General features: G+C 45.8%; 2 long non-coding RNA genes across 2 annotated transcripts; both read left to right on the top strand.

Annotated features, from left to right (window-relative positions):
- Positions 1 to 375: 375 nt before the first annotated feature.
- Positions 376 to 8,693, top strand: LOC102413337. Its single transcript, XR_327003.3, has 5 exons — positions 376 to 803; positions 1,831 to 1,953; positions 5,808 to 6,014; positions 6,569 to 6,658; positions 8,635 to 8,693. It is a non-coding gene; the product is annotated as an uncharacterized LOC102413337 (long non-coding RNA).
- LOC123329923 lies at positions 1,978 to 3,585 on the top strand. The gene is made up of 3 exons (XR_006545531.1): positions 1,978 to 3,048; positions 3,138 to 3,223; positions 3,315 to 3,585. It is a non-coding gene; the product is annotated as an uncharacterized LOC123329923 (long non-coding RNA).
- Positions 8,694 to 23,923: the final 15,230 nt, after the last annotated feature.

The raw sequence follows: 23,923 nt of genomic DNA, 5'->3' as shown, positions 1-23,923 counted from the left end.
AGTAGTCTAAGATTCCTGGAGACATGGGATGGTGCGAATCCTAGACACCTAACACCGTGCGGGGCCCCTAGGAGGTGCTCAGGGATTAATGGGGATTACTGTGAAGAAAGCTGAGCACCGAAGAATCGATGCTTTTGAACTGTGGTGTTGGAGAAGACTCTTGAGAGTCCCTTGGATGGTAGGAGATCCAGCCAGTCCATTCTAAAGGAGATCAGTCCTGGGTGTTAATTGGAAGGACTGATGCTGAAGCTGAAACTCCAATACTTTGGCCACCTCATGCGAAGAGCTGATTCATTGGAAAAGACCCTGATGCTGGGAGGGATTGGGGCAGGAGGAGAAGGGGATGACAGAGGATGAGATGGCTGGATGGCATCACCGACTCGATGCACGAGTTTGGGTGAACTTCGGGAGTTGGTGATGGACAGGGAGGCCTGGCCTCCTCATGGGGTCGCGAGGAGTCAGACAAGACTGAGAGACTGAACTGAACTGAATCTGAATTGAAGCAGAAATCAGAGCAGAGGTTGTGTCCCTCCGGAGACGGCCAGCAGATGTCGCCACAGACCGGGAGGAGGCGAGGCGGTGCGGTGGGCGGGCCTCCCGCGGGGCGGCCTCACCTGGTGGCGGCCTCACCTGCCCGCCCCGCCCCCCGCGGAAGCCAAGAGCCCGGGCTCTGGCGTCACCTGGACAATTGGGAAAGCGGCGCCCGGAGCCACGAGGAGGGGAGATGAAAGGCGGGTGGCGGGTGGGGGCCGCCTGCAGCGCCAGGTGAGAGCCGGCAGCCCCGCCCCGCGCCTGGGGACCAGGTGAGTCAGGCTCCCTGGCCCCGCGGGTGGAGGGAGGTGGCCAGGCTGGCACCCGGATGTTCGTGCTCCTTGGCTCTCATCCCCACTGGGTGACTCTGCTCAAGTCCCTTCCCTCTCTGGGCCCCAGCATTCTCTGTCTTTGCCAAATCCCTGAAGTGCTTTCCTGTGATTCTGAGTAATAATAATTTTCATTCATCAAGCACTATGTTGTGTACATGTCCCATTCCAGCCTCAGCATAGCTCTCTGAGGTCAGTAGTTTTCTTACCTCCATTTTACAGAGGAGGCCTGAAAGAGCATCAGAGAGGTGAGGTCACTTGTTCAGGGTCACACAGCATCCACTTAGCAAGTCGCAGACTAGGGATTTGAATTCAGGTCTGCCTGCAGAGACAGCTCTGACCTTGTTCCTTCCCTTGCTTGTGCACAAAGTTCTGACCTTCTGAGAGACACACCATATTTTTAGTTGAATTTGTATTCATTTTCAACCTTTCTGTGTGTGTGTGTGGTAAAATATACATTACAAAATTTAGCATTTTGAAGTGTGCAATTCAGTGGCATTTAGTACCTTCACAATGTTGTGCAACCACCACCTGGATCTAGGGCCGGAACATTTCCATTTCCTTTTAGAAACTCGGACCCAGTGAACAGTCTATTCTCCCTCCTCCCAGCCCCCAGCAGCAACTGATCTGCTTTCTGTCTCTATGGATTTGACCATTCTGGATATTTAATTGTGGCTCAGTCTTCATTCTGTACCAGGCCATCCTTGTGCGCTCTCACAGGATGCCAGGAAATCATCATCCTTGTCCCCAGACTTGGCTGCAAGTAGGAATCACCTGATGACTTAAAAATGAAGCAAAACAAGAAATCGCAGATTCCTGGCTCTCATGCCCAGACTTCCTGACTTAATTGACCTGTGATCTGATGAAGGTATCAGAGTTTTGGAAGATCCCAAGTGTTTCTACTGGGCAGCAAAGTTCAAGAACCCCTGCTCAGAACCTTCTGGCTCATGGAGCATCATTCCTTTTACAGGCAGGAAAGCTGAGGTCCAGAGACAGCCTTCCTGGCTCACACAGAACGTCTGTGGCTGAGCCAAGACTGGAACTAGAATTCCTGCTTCTCACTCACATTGCTCTCATCCCACTGCTTTTCTAGGTATGTAATGTCTTCTGCCTCAGTTTCCTCATTTATTACATGTGGACCTTAACTGTACCTCCTCATAGGGTGGTTGTCTGACCAACTGAGATTATACCTGTGAAGTGCTCAAAGTGGGGCTTGGTTTACAGCAAATGATATGCATTTACTGTTGCTGTTGTTATCATGTACTTGGGGTACAGAAACGAGTGAGGTGCAGGAAGGCTGTGAGCTCATGAAGGCCAGGGCCGAGGGCTCCTCCCTCTGTGCCCAGCATCCGGGGCAAACCCTGACATTTCATAGAAGTAAGTGTTCTCAGTGTGGGGAACAGGCTCTTGGCTGGGCTCACTGACCCTCTCTGCGCTGGCACTGGCTGACCCCCTTGCCTCTTCCGCCACCCTGGCCTTACTCTGCAGACCTGGGACACTGAGACCTACACAATCAACCAGCCTGGAGCCATCGAAGGGTCCACTCTTTAGACAGCTGTGGGCATGTCTTGTAGTTGTGACTTGACCTTATTGTCCTTTTAGGGGCAGGAGTCAGGTCTCCTGTACCCCCTACTGTGTCAGGCATGTGGACCTGGAACACAGTAAGCATCTTATAAGTCTCACCTGAGGCTCTGACTGACCTTCAGTTCCTGGGGGCACTGGGGACAGGATCCTCTCTGCCCCCGCCTTTTGCTCTTTCCATGTGTACATCCAGGTGTTGGGCACTGCCAACCTCTTCCTTGATGCTCCTGCTAACAGAACCTCTTCACTTGCGGGAAAAAAAGGGGCGTGTCAAGTTTGCAGGGAAGCTGGGCCCAGCCCCAGGGATGAAATATCGCGAGACTCTGCGTAGTCACGGTAAACCCAGTCCCGTTGCCTAGGTATCCTTGGCTTCTGGGTACCGACGTGATCCAGTTCTGGTCAGCGGGACCTGATGGCAGCTCTGGGGCTGTGGGGGGTTCCGGGAAATGTCCCTTCCCCCACCCCCACTGCTTTTGGAGGCTGGCAGGCGAGGGCTACCGTGGAGCTGAGTCTAGGAATAGAGGACTAGAGAGTTGCAGTGATATTGATCCAGAACTTTGGCCTCCCTGAGCTCGCGAACCCCGGCAGCCTGCTCTGGACTTGATAGGTGGGAAATTGTACTTGGTTGTTTAAGGTGATCTAGTCTGTGACCTGCAGTTGAGCACACCCTAACTGAGCACACACAACTCTTCCCAGCCCAGGTCCTTGCTCTGTTTGAAGACAGAAGGAGAGCCCAAAGCCCTGGGTTCCTTTCATCACTTTTTTTCTCCCTTGACTTCAAGGTACGCAGTGATAATACCTCCTGGGGTTTATTACCACTAATAACAAGCACATTTATAAATACTAACATTTTTTACATTTTCTCTGTGTTAGCTCTTTATGCGGGATGTTTAATGCTCACACGGTGTGGATCCTAGAACATGCTTACAGATGAGGAAGCCTCGGACTCAGGGAAGTTCTGTAGATTGGTGATTCAGAGCTTGGTCCTGTTTCCTGAAGCTGACAAATCCTGTTCTCCCTGCAAATCGGCCTCGCTCATGTCCAGACCCCAACTCATTCCTTTATTCCCGTTTTTCTCCTTGTGCGATTCTTGCACATGGTAGGTGCTTGAGAGAGAGAGCGTGTGATATTCATTGTCTGCTGTCTTACATCACCAGCCATTTACCAACCAGGGCAAGCAGAGCACCCCATGTTTAGAGGGGTGCACGTGTGTGTGTCTGTTGGGGAGTGGGTGTTTAGTTGGAGAAAATGGGCCTTGTCCACAGTAAAAATAACAACTCCCATTAATCGAAGGGGTACCTAAGGTACCAGGTCTTGTGCTTTACATATTTTTGTTTAAGGTCTACAGTAGCTCTAGGGAATTTTTTCAGGAATCTCAAGCCTCTGGGGCATCAAGTGGTTTGCCCAGTCACCCAGAGCAGATGGGAACCAGGTCTGTGTGTCTGGAACTTGTGTCTCGGCCCAGAGCAGAGAAGGTCAGCATGTCCGGAGCCAGAGGGAGGGTCCCTCCTCTGTAGGGAAGCTTCACTGGGCAGGAAGCACCTGAACTGAGTCTGGAAGGATGGGCTAGACTCCCAGAGCAGGATAGGGCTTGGGCAAACTCGTGGAGATGACAGTGTCTGTTTCATTGGGAAATTGGGGATTATTATGAAAAAAACCATTGCCTCCGCCAGTTGGCCCCTGTGTACCTCTTGTGATAGAAGGTATTGATTATGGGAGGGGAGTTTGGGGCAGAATGCATATAAGTATATGTATGGCTGAGTCCCTTTGCTGTTTAATTGAGACAATCACATTTTAAATTGGCTATACCCCAATACAAAATAAAAAGTTAAAAAAAGATGCAATGGAGACGCAGACATAGAGAACAGACTTATGGACACAGCAGGGGTTGCTTAGGAAGGAAAAAGTGAAAGTCGCTCAGTCATGTCTGACTCTTTGTGACCCCATGGACTATACAGTCCGTGGAATTCTCCAGGCCAGAATGCTGGAGTGGGTACCTTTCCCTTCTCCAGGGGATCTTCCCAACCCAGGGATCAAACCCACGTCTCCCTCATTGCAGGTGGATTCTTTACCAGCTGAGCTACCAGGGAAGCCCAAGGAAGGAGAGGGTGGTACAAATGGAGAGAGTAGCATGGAAACATATACACTGCTGCTGCTGCTGCTGCTAGGTCACTTCAGTCGTGTCCGACTCTGTGCGACCCCATAGATGGCAGCCCACTAGGCTTCCCCATCCCTGGGATTCTCCAGGCAAGAACACTGGAGTGGGTTGCCATTTCCTTCTCCAGTGCATGAAAGTGAAAATTGAAAGTGAAGTCACTCAGTCGTGTCCGACTCTAGCGACCCCATGGACTGCAGCCTACCAGGCTCCTCCGTCCATGGGATTTTCTAGGCAAAAGTACTGGAGTGGGATGCCATTGCCTTCTCCGAACATATACACTAGCATTTGTAAAATAGATGGCCAGTGGGAATTTGCTGTATAACTCAAGGAATTCAAACCAGGGCTCTGTGACAACTTAGAGGGGTGGGATGAGGTGGGAGTGGGGAGGGAGTCTCCGGAGGGAGGGGACATATGTATACCTATAGCTGATCCTTGTTGATGTATGGCAGAGACCAACACAATATTGTAATTATCCTGCAACTAAAAAGAACTTTTAAAAAAGACGGACATAGGAAAAATACAGGCTTTAGATCTTTTGAGTTTAAAAAAAAAAAAAAGAGGTATTGATTAGAATAGCAGCTTAGGTTCCATGATGCCACTGGCTTCTGAAGGGCAACGCCCGGGTGAGTATCTATTCTCCTGGCTCCCCTGAAGAGAATGTTTATTCTGCTGTTGGCAACAGAAGATGAGAAAGGCAGTTGTTAATACCTCTGTGTTGATTTCCTTCAATTAGAATTCACTGAGCACCAGACCCTGCCTTAGCAGGACTCACAATCCGGTAGAGGGGACCTGCCTGAAAATGACCCCTCTGTCAGTTTCATCAGCCACCCTGCCCTTCAGCAAGGCCATGCATTTGATTTACAATTGTTTGTTTCTTTTAATCCTTGGAGCAGCCTCGCTGGTAGGGAGGGGTCCTTTCTCACTTTAACTCAGGAGATGAGGATAGGGGCCAAGCAGTCACGTGACTTAATCAAGCACCTGAAGCTAGTCGGTTCCTAAGGCGCTGAGACCCTGCCCCAGGTGTTTGGGGTTCTAAAGTTCAAATTCTTCCAGTTACCTGCATTGCATGATAACCCAAGCATGTGGGCTTTCAAAGAATGCCCACAATCTGGGCTGTAAAAAACAAAAAACCGCCAGGAGAACAATTGCTGAGGCTGAATTCAAGCTACTGACTCACAGAACTCCTGACTGTAACCTTCTGCTTCCAGCATGCACCTGGAGCATCCTTCAGATGGGCCGGCTATGCTGGTTAGGACAACTGCAAGAGGACCCTGGGTGTCCTGGGCCCTGGAGGGCTTTCTGAGTGTGACTCGATGAACCCCATCTATGAAATGGGTCTGGCTATCGCTTGCGTCTCATGTCCACAGCTCTGGGTTCTGCACATTCGGGGAGGCTGGGGCCCAGTCTTGCAGCAGGTAGGTTTCTTCCCTGTATGTGGGTCACTGCGGGGATGAGGCTGGCCCGGGTGGGGCAGACTCTCTGCTCCTGCCTCCCCTCCACACTCAGAAGCTTTCAGGGTGATTAGTTCCCCTCCTGGAGGGATCCTGTTACGGTTCTACCAGGAGGGCCTCTGAAAGTCCTACCTGCGATAAGAAGGCTGCGTCTCAGTTAATCTCCCAGCTTAGAGGCCATGTTTGAATATTTAAGAAATGGTTTCCAGGCTTGGGGCTGGGAGGAGGGAGTGGTACACGGGGCCTGGCCTAGTGGGTTTTGAATGCATGTATCCTCAGAGGCCTTTTCTGCTCTTCAGGCCCATGGGGCCTGGTGTCTCCCAAGTCGTTCCTTTAGGTTGAAGTTCACTTGTACCTGGACCAGGGGGCCTGACTGGGGATTGTATTTATGGAGAAGCCCAACTGGACTCCGGCCATGTACTGGAAGCAGTGCCAAGTCCGAGGGCCAGTGTCCAACCCTACTCCCAGCCCCAACAGTTCCAGGCCTGTGTGTCTTGACTGTCTGCTCTCTCCCTCAGTTGGCAGACTCCTGGCAGGACCCACTGGGAGTAGAAGTTCAAGAAGGGAGCCAGCCATGAGTGAACACCAGCTACATGCATTCTGAGTGGGTAAGCCTGGCTGTCTGGCTGAGCTGGGTTTGAATTTTTCTTTACTGCTTTCATGCTGTGTGTTCCTGGGCAAGTCACTTAACTGCTCTGAGCTTTCATCGTTTCCTTTGGGAAGTGGGTCCTATAAGATGTACTTCACGTGGCTCTTTTTAGACTTTCATAGGCTTTAAAGTGCCTGCTAGTAGGTTAGTTTTTTTTTTTTTTAATAGACTATTTAGTTGAAAAATTGTGTATTCATTTGTAACACTTGCTGGTTGGAACTCACCCCTGTGCTGCTGCTGCTAAGTCGCTTCAGTTGTGCCCAGCTTTTAGCAACCCCATGGACTATAGCCTACCAGGCTCCTCAATCCATGGGATTTTCCAGGCAAGAGTACTGGAGTGGAGTGCCATTGCCTTCTTCGACTCACACCTGTAGCCACTGTTTTTTCTAAATGACTCTGCAGTGAGAAGTCAGGAGAAATAGCCAGAAACCTATAGGCCTGGTTCCTGAATTTTTCTGGCTTTGCCCAAAATAGTTAAGATCTGAAAGATCAGTGAAGGTGCTGTGGGTGTTTTCTACATTCATAGGGGAAAGCGGCTTTTCAGTCAACAATATGAAAATAATTGGCTGGAAGAAATTAGGTGAGTTTAACTTCAAAATATATCACCAAGTGTTCCCCCCATAAAACAACCTTCTATTAAGACAATTATATGTAATGTATATTGCAAAATGAAAGTTTCTATTTTTGCATTTGAACAAAACATGAAACTATACTGCATGTTTTATTTCTTAGTCCGTGTTAAGTTGCCACCCCTTCTTTGTGGAAAAAGATGATCTTATATTCTGTGGTGGTGTCCTTTTATTTTTCATGGTTAGAAAACACGCTTTCTCTTAAGAAATGATAGTGGTGACGGTTTTAAGTTTTGGAAACTTATTAGTGAATAGGCAATATACGTAGACAGTTCAAAGGGCTCCAAAGATAAATAAAGTGAATCTCCCTCCCTTCCCTGACTCTCAGTCATCCGTGTCTCTCCCTGAAGGAGGCAGATTCTTTTAAATTGCTCGTGACCTAGTCTAGTCCGTGCATGCTCATGGAAAGAGGGCAACATCGTTCCTAATGGGGCAAAACTTGGTTCTTCGGCAGAGCAGTGAGGGTGGGAGTTAAAAAGATCTTAGATGTTATTTGCGTTATCATTGTGTAGGTACGGTTCCACTTTGTGTCCTGTTCTGGTTTGCTTGGGACCCAGTCATCAGCTGGGTGCACCAAGTATAACATTGTTCCTCTGGGGAAGTGGGATCTGCTTTATGATAACTCGATTGCTTCTATTTTTTGAGGCCATCTCTGGGGTCTTTAAATGAGCTGTGGGGGGTATTAGTGGCTACACCCAATTTCCCTCTTATTGTCTTAGGGCATGTTTATGAGCAAGCTGTACGCTTTGTGCTCATGGAACCTCTTGGATCTCAAGATCAGATCTAGAAATGTGTATTTGCTGATAATGGTGTTCGTTAAAGGTGGCAGGTGAAGGCAGCCCAGGCTTCAGGCTGACTTCCTGCACCTGTGCAGACAGCACTAATCAACCGATCATTGCACACTTTCCTGTGAGATTAGACAGACCTTAGAATCCCACTCAATGTAATGTACTAGGGTGTGGGCAAAGGAGGTGACATGCACTGCAGTTCTGCTATAGTATCTTAGTATACTGTTTCTCACGCTTTGGTATTTTACGGATCAGTGGAATTCCTGAAAAATCAGATGAATTAATGTGAAAGTGTCCCTCCCTCAGTAGTGTCTGATTCTTTGTGACCCCATGGACTGTAACCCACCAGGCTCCTCTATCCTTGGGTTCTCCAGGCAGGAATACTGGAGTGGGTAGCCATTCCTTTCTCCAGGGGCTCTTCTTAACCTAGAAATTGAACCTGGGTCTCCTGCCTTGCATGCAGATTCTTTGCCATCTGAGCCCTGGACTAATGTTAGGTATCAACTCTGTTTTGGCAGGTACTGCTGCTGCTAAGTCGCTTCAGTTGTGTCCGATTCTGCGATCCCATAGATGGCAGCCCACCAGGCTCCGCCGTCCCTGGAATTCTCCAGGCAAGAACACTGGAGTGGGTTGCCATTTCCTTCTCCAATGCATGAAAGTGAAAAGTGAAAGTGAAGTCGCTCAGTCGTGTCTGACCCTCAGCCACCCCATGGACTGCAGCCTTCCAGGTTCCTCTGTCCATGGGATTTTCCAGTCAAGAGTACTGGAGTGGGGTGCCATTGCCTTCTCTGTTTGGCAGGTACTAGAAAAATTTAACAAAAGCTGCTGTTTAAAAACCACCATTCATACATTTTTTTTTTTAAGAAAGTACATTTTTAACACCAAAACATTTGGAAAACACTTTCAGAAGAAAGGACAATAAGCATGATTAGCTTCATTTTAAAAAGAAAAATTTTCTTTCTCTTCTCATTTTGCTCCAGACACCTAAAGTCTTCATTATGAATTGACAGCAGTTCAGATGGTGGTCCAGGTAAAGAGGGAAGCCCCCCACCTCAATGTGTTCAACTCTCTCTGTAGAGGCATTTCTTTACATCTTAGAGTTTTGTAAAGACTCATGTCTGATGGGCCCATAGATACTTCTATTAAAAATCCATATCATTACCTTGGTGGATTGAAAACATATATCTCAGTTCCAACTGAGTGAGTGAGTGTTAGTCGCTCAGTTTTGTCCAACTCTTGCGACTCCATGGACTGGAGCCTGCCAGGCTCCTTTATCTATGGGATATCTCAGGCAGGCATACTAGAGTGGGTTGCCATTTCCTGCTCCAGAGGATCTTCGTGACCCAGGGATTGAGCCCTGGTCTCCTGCATTGCAGGCAGATTCTTTACCAACTGAGCCAACCAGAGAAGCCCCCAGTTCTAACTGGAAGGTCACTAAAAAAGATAGTTAAATAATCTTTAAGAGTACAGACCTACCGTTTCGAAGAGAACAGGAAAGATTAGGTTACAAAAGATCATGACCCTTATCTGGGGTACTTTGTTGCCTTTCTTCTCCAGGCACACCATCAAGAAACTCCAGAAGTCTAGTGATAAAACAGAATGGAGATCAGCCAACTTTTTCTATGAAGAGCCAGAGTTGTATTAATAAATATATTTGGCTTTGCAGGTCACACAGCCTCTGTTGCAACTACTCATCTCGGCCCCTAAACCGGGAAAGCAGCTGCAGATGACACGTGAGCAAATGGGCGTGGCCGTGTGCCAATAAAACTTTGTTAACAAAAACAGTCCGTGGTCTTGCCAATGCTGAGCCACTATCTGTCTCCTGACGTGGTATTGTCTGAGCCAGTGGGTCTCAAAGAGTGGTCCTTGGTCTCCCATCATCAGTGTCACCTGGGAACTTGTTAGAAATACACATTCTTGGGTCCCTACCTCAAGCCTTCTGAACCAGAAACCCTGGGGTGGGACCCAGAAATCTGTGTTTTAGCAAATCCTCCACTTGATTCTGCTACATGCTCAAGTTCAAATTCTGATCAAATTCTTTCTCCATATGCATCTTGGCTGCATATCTTGTCCCTAAGGACACCTTCCCCTACAGCCCTCTTCAGGGAGATTGTGAGTTTCTCCCAGCTCCTGGAGAACTCAGTACCTGCAGATGTGGTGGGTGTACTCTTTGCTTTCCACTGACACTTAAAAACATTAAAATCTTTTTTTAATTGGAGGATAATTGCTTTACAATGTTGTGTTGTCTGTTGTACAACGTGAATCAGCTATATGTATACATAAATCCCCTCCCTCTTGAGCCTCCCTCCCACACGACTGACACTTTGAAATGATCTCTACTCCTTCCCTCATCAAAACTCCCAGCTAATATGAAGGGCTTTTCAATAAACTCTTGCCTGGCTTGGCAGCTTCTTCTCTGCCCCAGTTTCTACCACTTCTCTGACCATCATGCTTCTGGCTTCAGCCATGACATTGAAGATCAACATTCAACACTCTTCCCTCTCAGTTCCTAGACCTTCTTGGCTCCAGTGATTATTTTCCTTGCCTTTCAACCATCCACTTATGTTGTCATGACTCAGGACTTGACTTAAATGTCACTTTCTCAGAGACACCTTTGCTAAACTAGCTTTCCACAGGCAAGCCAGTCCTTCACTGCAGTATTACCATATTTAACTTATTCCCAGTACTGATTAGCACCTGGAAGTATCTCATTTGACAATTAACCTGCATGTCTGTTGCGATCTTAAATCTAGTTCCCTGAAAATGGAGCCTGTGATGGGAATGTTAGCCAACCAATTTATTAAGAGAGTTCTCTTAGGAGATGAGGCATGAGGGGAAGATGGTAAGTCAGGGGGAAAAAAATCTAAGCAAGAGTATGACCTCAGGGATAGACAAATAGATCAATGCAACAGAAGCCAAATTCACACAGACACAATTTTTAGCAAATGCCCCAATTCCATTAGGAAAGGAAAGTCTTTTCAACTGGATAAATGTTTGAAAAAAGAAACCTCAATTGTTGTTCAGTCACTCAGTCGTATCTGACTCTTTGCAACCCCATGGACTGCAGTACACCAGGCTTCCTGTCCTTCATCATCTCCTGGAGCTTGCTCAACTCATGTCCATTGAGTTGGTGATGCCATAAAACCATCTTGTCCTCTGTCATCCCCTTCTCCTCCTGCCTTAGATCTTTCTCATCATCAGGGTCTTTTTCAATGAGTCGGTTCTTCACATCAAGTGGCGAAAATATTGGAGCTTCAGATCAATCCTTCCAATGAATATTCAGGACTGATTTCCTTTAGGATTGACTGGTTTGATCTCCTTGCATTCCAAGGGACTCTTGAGTCTTCTCTAGCAGCACAGTTCAAAAGCATCAATTCTTTGGCAATCAGCCTTCTTGATGGTTCAACTCTCACATCCGTAGATGACTACTGGAAAAACCATAGCTTTGACTAGACGGATCTTTGTTGGCAAAGTAATGTCTCTGCTTTTTAATATGCTGTCTAGGTTTGTCACTGCTTTTCTTCCAAGGAGCAAGCGTCTTTTAATTTCATGGCTGCAGTCACCATCTGCAGTGATTTTGGAGCCCAAGAAAGTAAACTCTTGTCACTGTTTCCATTTTTTCCCCATCTATTTGTCATGAAGTGATGGGACTGGATGCTATGATCTTAGCTTTTTGAACGTTGAGTTTTAAGCCATCTTTTTCACTCTCCTCTTTTACTTTTATCACAAGGCTCTTTAGTTCCTCTTCGCTTTCTGCCATAAGGGTGGTGTCATCTGCATATCTGAGGTTATTGATATTTCTCCTGGCAATCTTGATTTCAGCTTATGCTTCATCCAGCCTGGCATTTCGCATGATGTACTCTTCATATAAGTTAAATAAGCTGGGTTACAATATACAGCCTTGATGTAATCCTTTCCCAATTTTGGACCATTTCATTGTTCCATGTCCAGTTCTAACTGCTGCTTCTTGACCTACATACAGGTTTCTCAGGAGGTAAGGTGGTCTGATATTCCCATCTCTTTAAGACTTTTTCACAGTTTGTGGTGATTCACACAGTCAAAGACTTTAACATAGTCAATGAAGCAGAAGTAGATGTTTTTCTGGAATTCTCTTGCTTTTTCTATGATCCAACAGATATTGGGTATTTGATCTCTGGTTCATCTCCCTTTTCTAAATCCAGCTTGAACATCTGGAAGTTCTCAGTTCACATACTGTTGAAGCCTAGCTTGGAGAATTTTGAGCATTACTTTGCTAGCATGTAAAATGAGTATAATTGTGCGGTAATTTGAACATTCTTTGGCATTGCCCTTCTTTGAGATTAGAATGAAAACTGACCTTTTCCAGTACTGTGGCCACTGCTGAGTTTTCCAGACTTGCTGGCATTTTGAGTGCAGCACTTTCACAGCATCATCTTTTAGGATTTGAAATAGCTCAGCTGAAATTCCATCACCTCCACTAGCTTTGTTTGTAGTGATAGTTCCTAAGGCCCACTTGACTGCGCACTCCAGGATGTGTGACTCTAGGTGAGTGATCACACTATTGTGGTTACCTGGGTCGATAAGATCTGTTTTGTGTAGTTTTTCTGTGTGTTTTGCCACCTCTTCTTAATTGCTTCTGTTTTTGTTAGGTCCGTACTGTTTCTCTTCTTTGTTGTATATTGTATTCTTTATTGTGTCCATCTTTGCATGAAATGCTCCCTTGTTATCTCTCATTTTCTTGAAGAGATCTCTAGTCTTTCTCATTCTATTGTTTTCCTCTACTTCTTTCGATCACTGAGGAAGCCTTTCTTATCTCTCCTTGCTATTCTTTGGAACTCTGCATTCAGATGGGTATATCTCTGTTATTCCTTTGCCTTTAGCTTCTCTTCTTTTCTCAGCTATTTGTAAGGCCTCCTCAGACAGCCATTTTGCTTTTTTGCATTTCTTCTTCTTGGGGATGATCTTGATCACTGCCCTGTACAATGTTACGAACCTCTGTCCATAGTTCTTCAGGCACTCTATCAGATCTAATCTCTTGAGTCTATTTGTCACTTTCACTGTATAATCATAAGGGATTTGATTTAGGTCATACCTGGATGGCCTAGTGGTTTCCCCTACTTTCTTCAATTTAACTCTGAATTTTGCAATAAAGAGTTCATGATCTGGAACGTAAGTTGCTCCATGGAATTGGTACCCCATTATGGGCTTTTGTACCAGCATGCCAGCCTCCCCTACAGAAGGATAGCTTAGCCTCCTGGAAGAGGTGGTTTCATTTTGGCCAATTATATGGAGAATGAGTCAGCTCTGAGTTATATTCAGCCAACAACAGTGCAGCTGGGGGAATGGGTGCACAGTCCAGCTGGGAGGGTTCGGATAGGACACCAAATTGTCTGTTACAATCCACCCTTTGGAGCCATTCGCTTCTCACATACATTCATTTCATCTAGGTGGAGTTTCTCCAGGACTCTGGTCACAAATTCCTGAAGACATTTCTAAGAGGAGGGGAAGTGGGCTGGATGAGAGTCCCCGCTGTTGCAGATGGTTTCATGTTATCAACCATCCCATGGACAAGTGTTTCCATGTTATCAACCATCACATGCATGAGTATTTCCATGTCAAACACTCATCATCTTCCTCCCACTCACTGTTCATTCCAGGTTCCCCTCTCCCTCTTCTGGTCTGAGCAGCTGGCCTGGTGGGGTGACTCAGATCCTCATCCTGGAGGAGTCTGAGCCCATGGTGACCCCATCCTTATCAGGCCGGGGTGGCTGTATTATCCATGTTCAGTTACTCCTAGGCATGGGGACAACAGGAGATGCCCTAGCAAACTGCCAAACACAAGCAATTACCTCCCTATCTCCATTGTGTTGGGCTTCCCCGGTGGCTTAGAGATAAAAGAATCCACCTGCCAATGCAGGAGGCATGGGTTCAATCCCTGTGTCTAGAAGATCCCTTGGAGGAGGGAATGGCAACCCACTCCAGTATTCTTGGCCTGGAGAATCACATGGACAGAAGAGCCTGATGGGTTATACTGTCCATGGGGTCACAAGAGTTGGATACAATTTAGTGACTAAAAAACAAAAACAAAAAACATAAAAATTCCATTGTGCTACAGCCCTGTCTCCTGATGATGATCAAGGTCAGTGACCCATGCCAGCATGCTGATTTCTCTGCCTTCTGGAGGACTGGTGTGAATTCTACAAAGTGACCAGGAAGCAGCCATAGATTTGAGTTGAGTGGGATTACTGTTGAGTCCTGGGATTATTACTGAGCCTCCCTCTGAGTACTAGGGTCTCTAGACCCAGAGAATTCCAAGTCACAGGGAATTCTTCAAGTGAGTTGCTGGGGAGTCATGCCGGGCAGAAGCCTCCTGCATCTGTCTTCCTGCTGTTAAACTGTCAGACCTTTGGAGTCAGCTGCTCTCTCAGTATTCACCACTGTATCTTCTATGCCAAGAACAGTACCTGGCATGTATTTACCACTTGGTTATTATACTTACAAACCGATTGCCAGAGACTGACTTGATGCTTTATGGAGTATGTTTAAGGAGTATCAAACGATACCAGTTTTTTAAGATGTTCCAATTTATTTTATGACGATGGAGTTATAAATGTTCATTGTAGAGCATTTAAAATATAGAAAAAGCAGGGGAAAAAAAATCAAGATCACCTGGCGATAACCTATGGTAACCAGAACTATGCTGTGAACCTGCTTTGCACAGTGGCTTTTGAGAATCTCTTGGGAGCACTGGCGTCTCAGAGAAGGGGCTTCATGACTTGTCTTGAGAGTGAAGGGGAGGGTGTGTCTCCCCCAGAACAGGAACTCTTTTCACAATTTTATTGAAATTTTGTTTGAAAAAAAGGATTTACAGCAAAAACCCTCTCTCTCTCTCTCTATAAAAGGTTGAAATCTATCAGTCTACACTGTAGAGCTGACAGTTTTTATTCAGCCGACTTTCAGTTTCATATCACCATCAATAAATAGTAGAGATGATCCCGGCCCTGCTATCATCCATGGCAGTTCCTGGCACTTGACCAGCCCCTGGTGTAGACTCCTCTTCTCCTCAGAACACCGCAGAGTTATGTGACAGACAAAGGGAAACTTTTACTGCAAAAAACCAGATGTTGCCGACTGGAAGAGACCAGCGGTGGTGGAAAACAGAACCATGAATGAGTCATGTTCAATCATCTCAGACAAGCATAAAAGTATATAAAAGATTAGTGCAGAAGAGAATTTATACCAGGCTCTGTGCTGTCTGAGAACATGATTTAGATTAAAAAGAAGGAAAAAAAAATATCTCGGAGCCACCTGGAACACCATACTCAGAAGGCTTTTAGGGTTTGGATTTCAATATCCATCACTGTAACCTTTTAGATTATAATTTTTATTTTTTGAAAGCCTATCAAAACAACCAGACCTGCATTCAGGCAATATGTCAAAGAGAGATGACTGTCCACGTGCCCGCTGGCTCTCCAGCCTCAAGGTTCAAGCATACAGTTATGTCAGAGATGGCATATCCATCTTTGCCCCTTTGGTTTGGTGTTGAGAGCCTTTTGATGAGGGTGGAAGAGGAGAATGAAAAAACTGGCTTAAAACTCAACATGAAAAAAACTAAGATCATGGCATCTGGTTCTATCACTTCATGGCAAATAGAAGGGAAAAAGGAGAAGTGACAAATTTTATTTTCTTGAGCTCCAAAATCACTGCAGATGGTGACTGCAGCCACGAAATTAAAAGACACTTGCTCCTTGAAAGGAAAGCTATGACAAACCTAGACAGCATATTCAAACACAGAGACATCACTTTGCCAAAAAGGTCTGTCTAGTCAAAGTTATAGTTTTTCCAGTAGTCATGTATGGATGTGAGAGTTGGATCATGAAGAAGGCTGAGTGCTGAAGAATTGATGGTTTTGAATTGGGCTGGAGAAAACACTTCAGAGTCCCTCGGCCTGCAAGGAGATCAAACCAGTTGATCCTAAAGGAAACCAATCCTGAATATTCATTGAAAGGACTGATGGTGAAGCTGAAGCTCCTAGACTTTGGCCACCTGATGCAAAGAGCTGATGAGTCAGTGCAAAAGACCCTGATGTTGGGAAAGATTGAGAGCAAGAGGAGAAGGAGGCAACAGAGGATGAGATGGTTAGAGGGCACCACTGACGCAATGCACATGAATTTAGTGAACTATGGGAGATGGGTGTGCTGCAGTCCATGGGGTCACAGAGAGTCAGACACGACTTAGCAACCTAACAACAACAACAACATTCAACTGTGGTTGGGTTTATAGCCTTAACAGGGAACAGCAGGCTGGATGAGGGGCTTAGGAGGGAGGGCTAGTGAATTTGCCTGCTGTCTGTGATTATACTGAAGAGCTAATTGGTTGATTTGAAATCTGTAATCAATTGCTGTGGTTCTTGGTTTCCTTTGGTTTTGGGGAACACAGTTACCACACAGCTTGGTTTGATGAAAGAGGAATACTGTGGGACCACATCCTCACCAACACTTGGTATTTTCCAACTTTTAATATTAGCCATTCTGGTTGGTATATATTAGTATCCCATTTTCGGAGAAGGCAATGGCACCCCACTCCAGTACTCTTGCCTGGAAAATCCCATGGACAGAGGAGCCTGGTAGGCTTCAGTCCATGGGGTTGCTAGGAGTTGGACATGACTGAGCGACTTCACTTTCACTTTTCACTTTCATGCATTGGAGAAGGAAATGGCAACCCACTCCAGTGTTCTTGCCTGGAGAATCCCAGGGACGGGGGAGCCTGGTGGGCTGCCATCTATGGGGTTGCACAGAGTCAGACACGACTGAAGCGACTTAGCAGCAGCAGCAGCAGCATCCCATTTTGATTTTAACTAGAATTTCCCTGGGAACTAATGATATTGAGAATATTTCATGTGTTTTTTAGCCATTTGGAGAAATTATTTTTGCTAACAGCCTATTGACTCAAAGTCCATTAAAGAAGAATGGGAATTTGGGTACATTTGTGCTAAGGAATACTATACAGCAACGAAAATGGGAGACCCAGACCTTCACACTCCTGCATGGATCAGTCCTTGGATATGGGTCACCCTGTATTAAGTATGTTTTTATTTCCTGATGCTATATCTGGGCTCTTGCTGACCCTGGAGGAACTGACCCTCCCAGGACCAGCCACTCCCTTGGTGCCTCATGCTAATTCCTATGACAGTAATCTTATGTCTAACCCCCTGCCCCCACCCAGGGCCCACTTCTCACTCAGGGGAAAAACAAAGACCTTCCTGTGCCCATTGAGGTCTCCTGGGCTCTGACCTGTCTCCCACTGGCCTCCCCGCTGCTCTGTCCCAACACTAACCCCTTCACTCTTCCTCCACAGGCACATCTCACTCCAGGACATTTGCACATCCTTTCCCCCGACCTGGAATGATCTTTCCCTAAATCTGTCCTTGGCTTACTCCTTCACTTCCTTCAGATCTTTGCCATCTATCACCCCTTCCTGGGACTTCCCTGGTGGTCCAGTGGTTGAGACCCTGTGCTTCCACTGCAGGGGTTATGAGTTTGATCCCTAATCAGACAACTGGATTCCACATGCCATGTGGCATGGTCAAAAAAAATTATCACCCCCTCCTTGGCTACCTGCTCTAAAATTCCAGCATCTCCCCCATCCCTGGTGCTTCCTGTCCCCTCCCCCTGCTTTATTGTTTTTTTCTGCAAAAGTACAATGTATTTTACTTACTTTTCTTTTTTTTTGTTGTTGTTGTTGTTGTTTTATTTTGACCATACCATGTGGCTTTTAGGATCTTAGTTCCCTGATCAGGGGTCAAACCTGGGCCCCCAGCAGTGGAAGTGCACAGGCCTAACCACGGGACTGCCAGGGAGGCCCACACCTACTATTTCATTGAATGGCTGTTTTCCCTGCTTGAATGTAAGCTCCAGGGGGAAGCAGCAGGGTTTTTGTCCAATTTATTCATTGCTGGATCCCCCCTACTGAAACCAGGGTCAAGCACAGCATTGGCAGGTGATCTGTTGGTTGAATGAAGAGGTGCACATTTTGGGGAAGGTGTTCAGGTCTGTCCCTGCTGCTCCTTTGAATAAATGCTGGTCCAACACCCGGAACGTGCAGTTTAATTACCAGTGCCTCCTAGTTTCACCCTCTCTGCTCCCTCGTATTCCTCTTTCATGTCTCCTCCCTCCCTCTGCTCTTTCATATCCATTTTCTTTCTTTCTCCCACTCCTTCCCGCTTTTTGGTACTTGATGGAATCACATTAAACCAATAAAGCTTTCATTACTGGGTTGTACCCGTAATTACGCACACTGAGAGCTGGGTTTGTTTTGATTTTCTGTGGACTTTTGGTCGCTCATGCTTTTGAACACTTGCTTTTATTCTTCAGTTGCCACTTGACCCCCTGTTTTTAAAAAGGATGAAAAGCTTAGAAAAACATCAGAAATATCCTTTTATTTTTTTTTTTTTCCTGCAAATTGATTTCGAGGGTTTTGTTTTGATTTCCCTCTTGGAAATAGTGGGTGTTAAAAAAGAATCTCACATTTCTAAACTGGTCACCAGGCTGTGAATTCTGGGATGGGAAGGAGAGAAGGTTGATCATTTATTGGAAGAGGGCTCTGAAAGAATCCACACTAAATGGAAAGTGTGGCATAGTCCCTATACCTCCGTGGTGGCTGGGAGAGGTTGGATTAGGGCAGGGTCCCTCTGCCACAGCACTGGGGACATTTGTGTCTTGAGTATTCTTGTGGTGAGGGCTTCCCTGATGGCTCAGCAGTAAAGAATCCACCTGCAATGCAGTTGATGTGGGTTCAGTCCCTGGATTGGGAAGATCCCCTTGAGGAGGAAATTGGCAACCCACTCTGGTATTCTTGCCTGGAAAATCTCATGGACAGAAAAGCCTGGTGGGCTACAGTCCTTAGGATCAAGGAGAGTCAGACACGACTGAGCAACTGAATAGTCAGAGCAGCAGCAGCATTCTCGTGGTGGGGCTGTCCTGTGAATCGTGGGACATTGACCAGCATCTCTGGCTTCTGTTCAGTAGATGTTAGTAGCACCTTGCCTCATTTTTGACAATCAGGAGTGTCTCCAGACGGGACCAAATGTCCCCTTGAGGGTGGATCACAAGGACCCTTGGTTGACAACTACTGAATTAGTTCAAAATTTGTATGATAAAGCTAAAGGGTGGAAACAACCCAAATGTCCATCCGTGGATGAAAAGGTAAATAAAATGTGGCCTATCCATGCAAAGGAGTATTATACAGCCACAAAAAGGAATGATGTAATGATACATGCTACAACATGGCTGAATCTTGAAAGCATCATTCTAAGTGATAGAAGCCAGATACAAAAAAGATCATTATATTGCATGTTTCCATTTATATGAAATGTTCCAAATGGGTAAATCCATAGACAGAAAGTAGGTAAGTAGTTATCTTGGGTTGAGGGGAAGAGAGAGTGAGGAATGATTGCTTAATAACTGTGGGGTTTCTGTTTGGGCACTGAGTAGTGGTGATGGTCACACAGCATGGTGAATGTGCCTAACGTTGCTGAAATGTACACCTTGAAATGGTTAGAATGCTAAATTTTATGTTATGTGTATTTTGATACAATAAAAAACTCAACAGCTCATGTGAACTGCTTTTACTGGCTTGTAGGACAACTACACCCACATATCAGGACTTTGAAAGATGAAAGGTTTGGTCCTTCTGTCCCTTTCTACAAGAAGGGTTCTCCCACCCCCCTTCCCTTCCCTTTTACTCCACCTCAGGGATGGGCATCACTGATTTGCATAATTCAGGTTCCAGTCCATTGGACTGGAGAACTCTTTCTTGGGGGATGGATATTTAAAAGGCACTATTTCAGTTATCTCTCGCTGTAAACAAGAGATAGTGGCTTAAACAGCAACTGTTTTTTAGCTCGCAATTTTGTGACTTTCCCAGGGCTGTGCTAGGACCACATACCTCTTCTCTGTGGGGTTGTGGGCTAGGGTCATTCATACGGCTGCAATCTGCTGAGAGTGCGGCTGGGGCCAGAATGTCTGAGGGGACTTCATTTACACAACTGGCCATTGGTGTGGCTCTTAGACGGGGGTCTCGGTTCTCTGTGTGTTCTCTCCCTCCAGCATTCTGGACCAGCGTCTTTGCCGCATGGTGCTGGGTCCCCAGGGGATGAATGTGGAAGCTGGACCCCCAAATGTCACTCCTAACCATTTTCTATTAGGCAAAGCAGATCATGAGGACATTATGCTAAGGGTAATAAGCCATGAACTCACATGTGGAACCTAAAATAGTCAAACTCATGGAAATTGTAAAAGATGGTTGTTACCAGGGGTGGGGGAGGGAAAAATGTGGTCAATGGTCTAAGGGTACAAAGTTCCAATTATGCAAGATGAGTAAGTTCTAGAGATCTAATGTACAGCAGGATGACTTTGGTTAATAATATCGATACCATATATTAATCCGTGCATTTGGAACCAAGGAAAATGGTACTGATTAACCTATTTGTAGGGCAGGAATAGAGATGCAGAGGTAGAGAATGGACTTATGGACACAGTGGGGGAAGGAGAGGGGGGGATGAATTGAGAGAGTAGCATTGATGTACATACACGACCATGTGTGAAATAGACAGCTAGTGGGAAGGTGATATAACACAGGGAGCTCAGCCCAGTTTTCTTTGATGACCTAGAGGGATGGGATGGGGGTGGTAGAAAGCTCAAGAAGGAGGGACATATGTATACTTATAGCTGATTCATGTTGTGCAAAAGAAACAATGCCACGATGTACAGCAATTATCCTCCAATTATAAAAATGTATAGTATGCTTAAAATTTGCCAAGTAGTAGATCTTTAAATGTTCTCAGCACACACACACACAACCAGAAGTATGTTAATTAGCTTAATTGTGGCAGTTATTTTCATAATTATTCATATATCAGACATCAAATCATATACCATATACCATCTTTATTTGTCAGTACCTCAATAAAGATGTCAAGAAAGCAGTAGCAAACAACATTAGAGAAAGTTCAGGGAAAATGCACAGGAAGCCCAATTAGAAGACTGTTGTGATCATCCAGGTGGGAAATAAAAGGTGAACCCCTGCATTAAAAGTGGAGGTGCTTAGGGAGCTCAGCTCGGTACTCTGTGATGACTGATTGGGGGGGGTGGGTGGGAGGGAGGCTCAAGAGGGAGGGGAGAAATGTATACATGTAGCTGATTCACGTTGTTCAGCAAAAATTAACACAACATTGTAAAGCAATTGTCCTTCAATTAAAAAAAGTGGTGATGCTGAAATGTAAGTTTAAATGTAGGGAATGAAATAAATGAAAAAAAGCTCTGGTCTGCTTTTGTTCTAAGGCTATGGTGGTTGTTGTTTAGTCACTAAGTCATGTCCAACTTTTTTGCAACCCCGTGGACTGCAGCCCTCCAGGCTCCTCTATGGGATTTCCCATGCAAGAATATTGGAGTGGGTTGCCCTTTCCTTCTCCAGGGGATCTTCCCAACCCAGGGATTAAACCTTTGTCTCCTACATTGGCAGGTGGTTTCTTTACCACTGAGCCACTAGGGAAGCTCCAGGGCTGTTGTTACCAATGGGTCTTTCCATGAGCCCCCGGGATAATTTGAGTTATGCATGAGAATTTAGTGTCAGTCTCCAAATTCACCTTCCATGTGTCCATCCCTCGCATGGAATTGCCTCAGGACCTCATATGGTCTGGGACAGGGTTCCAATATTCCTGAATCCTCTGGCCATAGTATCATCTAATAGTATCCCAACTAAATTAGGTTTCTGGACCCAAATTCAACTTTCCGGCACCAACAAGCAATTCTCAGACACCAGCAGGTTGTCAGCTCAATCCTGACACTAACTTTGTGGAGATAGAATCAGATTTCACAGGTAAAGAGCTCAGTCCTAGGATTTCCCTGGTGGTCCAGTGGCTAAGACTCCGTGTTCCCAATGCAAGAGACCAGGGTTCGATCTCTGGTCAGGGAACTAGATCCCACATGCTGCAACTGAAACTAAGTCCCGGCACAGCTAAATCAATACATAAATATTAAAAAAAAAACAAAGGCTCAGTTGTGCAAGACTTTACACACCAATCCAATCGCAAGCCCAGGTTCAGAAGTCCTTCTGACCCACTGGCTACAGATGGAAGGTTCCAGTTGACCCATTTCTTGGGCTCAATTAAATTTGCTAGAATAGCTTACAGAACTCAAGGAATCCATGAATTCACTAGATTACCAGTTTATTAATGTTTAATCACTAAGTCGTGTCCAACTCTTTGTGACCCCATGGACTGCAGCAAGCCAGGTTTCCCTTTCCTTCTCTATCTTCCAGAGTTGGCTCAAACTCATGTCCATTGAGTTGGTGATGCCATCTAACCATCTCATCCTCTGTCACCCCCCATTTCTCCTCTTGCCTTCAGTCTTATCTAGCATCAGGGTCTTTTGCAATGAGTTGGTTCTTCACATCAGGTGGCCAAAGTATTGGGGCTTCAGCTTCAGCACCAGTCCTTCCAATGAATATTCAGGGTTGATTTCTTTTAGAATTGACTGGTTTGATCTTGCAGTCCAAGGGACTCTCAAGAGTCTTCTCCAGCACCACAGTTTAGAAGCATCAATTCTTCATCGCTCAGCCTTCTTAATGGTCCAACTCTCACATCCATACATGACTACTGGAAAAACCATAGCTTTGACTGTACAGTTTATGATTCTAGTTTATTATAAAACAACTCAGGAACAGCCTAATGGAAAAGATTCATAGGGCAAGATACTGAAAAAGAGGCTTCTGGCCTCCTGGGACTTGGAGCCGAGCACAAATGGCACTTGGATGTGTTTTGGTTCCACAGCAAGGAAGTTCTCAACCCCTTCCTTTTTGGGCTTTTATGAAGGCTTCACTAAATAGTCATGATTGATTAACTTACTGGCTGTTGGTGATTGATTCAACCTCAACTGATTGGCCAGTGGGAATCATTGGAGAAAGACTGGAGGTCAGGAGGGAGGGAATGATTGGGCTATTCTATTTCTCCAGCTCCTCTTGGGGGGCCTCTCTCCCATGTCCTTCACCTGGGAACCCTATGCCCCTTCATTTGGCTGCAGGTGGTAACAGCTCCCCACCCAAGGCTGACCCCAGGAATTTAAATATCCTTTGCTGATTCCTTTAACCCTGTTCACACCTGTGAAAATAGACCCCTTTATTAGAGTACCAGAACTTATCAACACTGTATTATGTACTTGTAATTTGCTAAGAGAGGAGATCTTACATGTTCTCACCACAAAAAGGAAATGGTTAGTATGTGACATGAAGGAGCTGTTAGGGAAGCCAGTAGTGGTGGTTATCTCACTGCCATATATAAATGTCTCAAATCAACACTTTGTACACCTTAAATTTATTCAATGTTACATGTCATTTGGGCTCCCTGGTGGCTCAGTGGGTGAAGAATCTGCTTGCAATGCAGGTGACACAGGTTCAATCCCTGGGTCAGAAAGATCTCCTGGAGGAGGGCATGGCCACCCACTCCAGTATTCTTGTCTGGAGAATCCCATGGACAGAGGATCCTGAAGGGCTACAGTGCATAGGATCACAAAGAGTCACACTCAGCGACTGAGCATACACACACACGCACACGTCAATTGCATCTCAATAAAGCTGGGGGGAAAAACATGGCTGTACATCTACAAAAAAGAGAGACCCTTTATTAAACCCTCATCAGTTAAACCCTTTGAATGTGCCACTTATTTCCTGCTGGGACCCTGACTGATGCCATAATATCCTAGAGGCTTAAGGGAGATCGTGACATAAGGGCAAATGTTCAATTCACCTGTTGCTGGGGTCATATTATTATAC

The sequence above is a fragment of the Bubalus bubalis genome, chromosome 17 (assembly GCF_019923935.1).
Source record: "Bubalus bubalis isolate 160015118507 breed Murrah chromosome 17, NDDB_SH_1, whole genome shotgun sequence".
Classification (NCBI taxonomy): Eukaryota; Metazoa; Chordata; class Mammalia; order Artiodactyla; family Bovidae; genus Bubalus; species Bubalus bubalis.
Note: the sequence above shows the minus strand (reverse complement) of the source record. Positions and strands in the feature narration are given on the sequence as shown.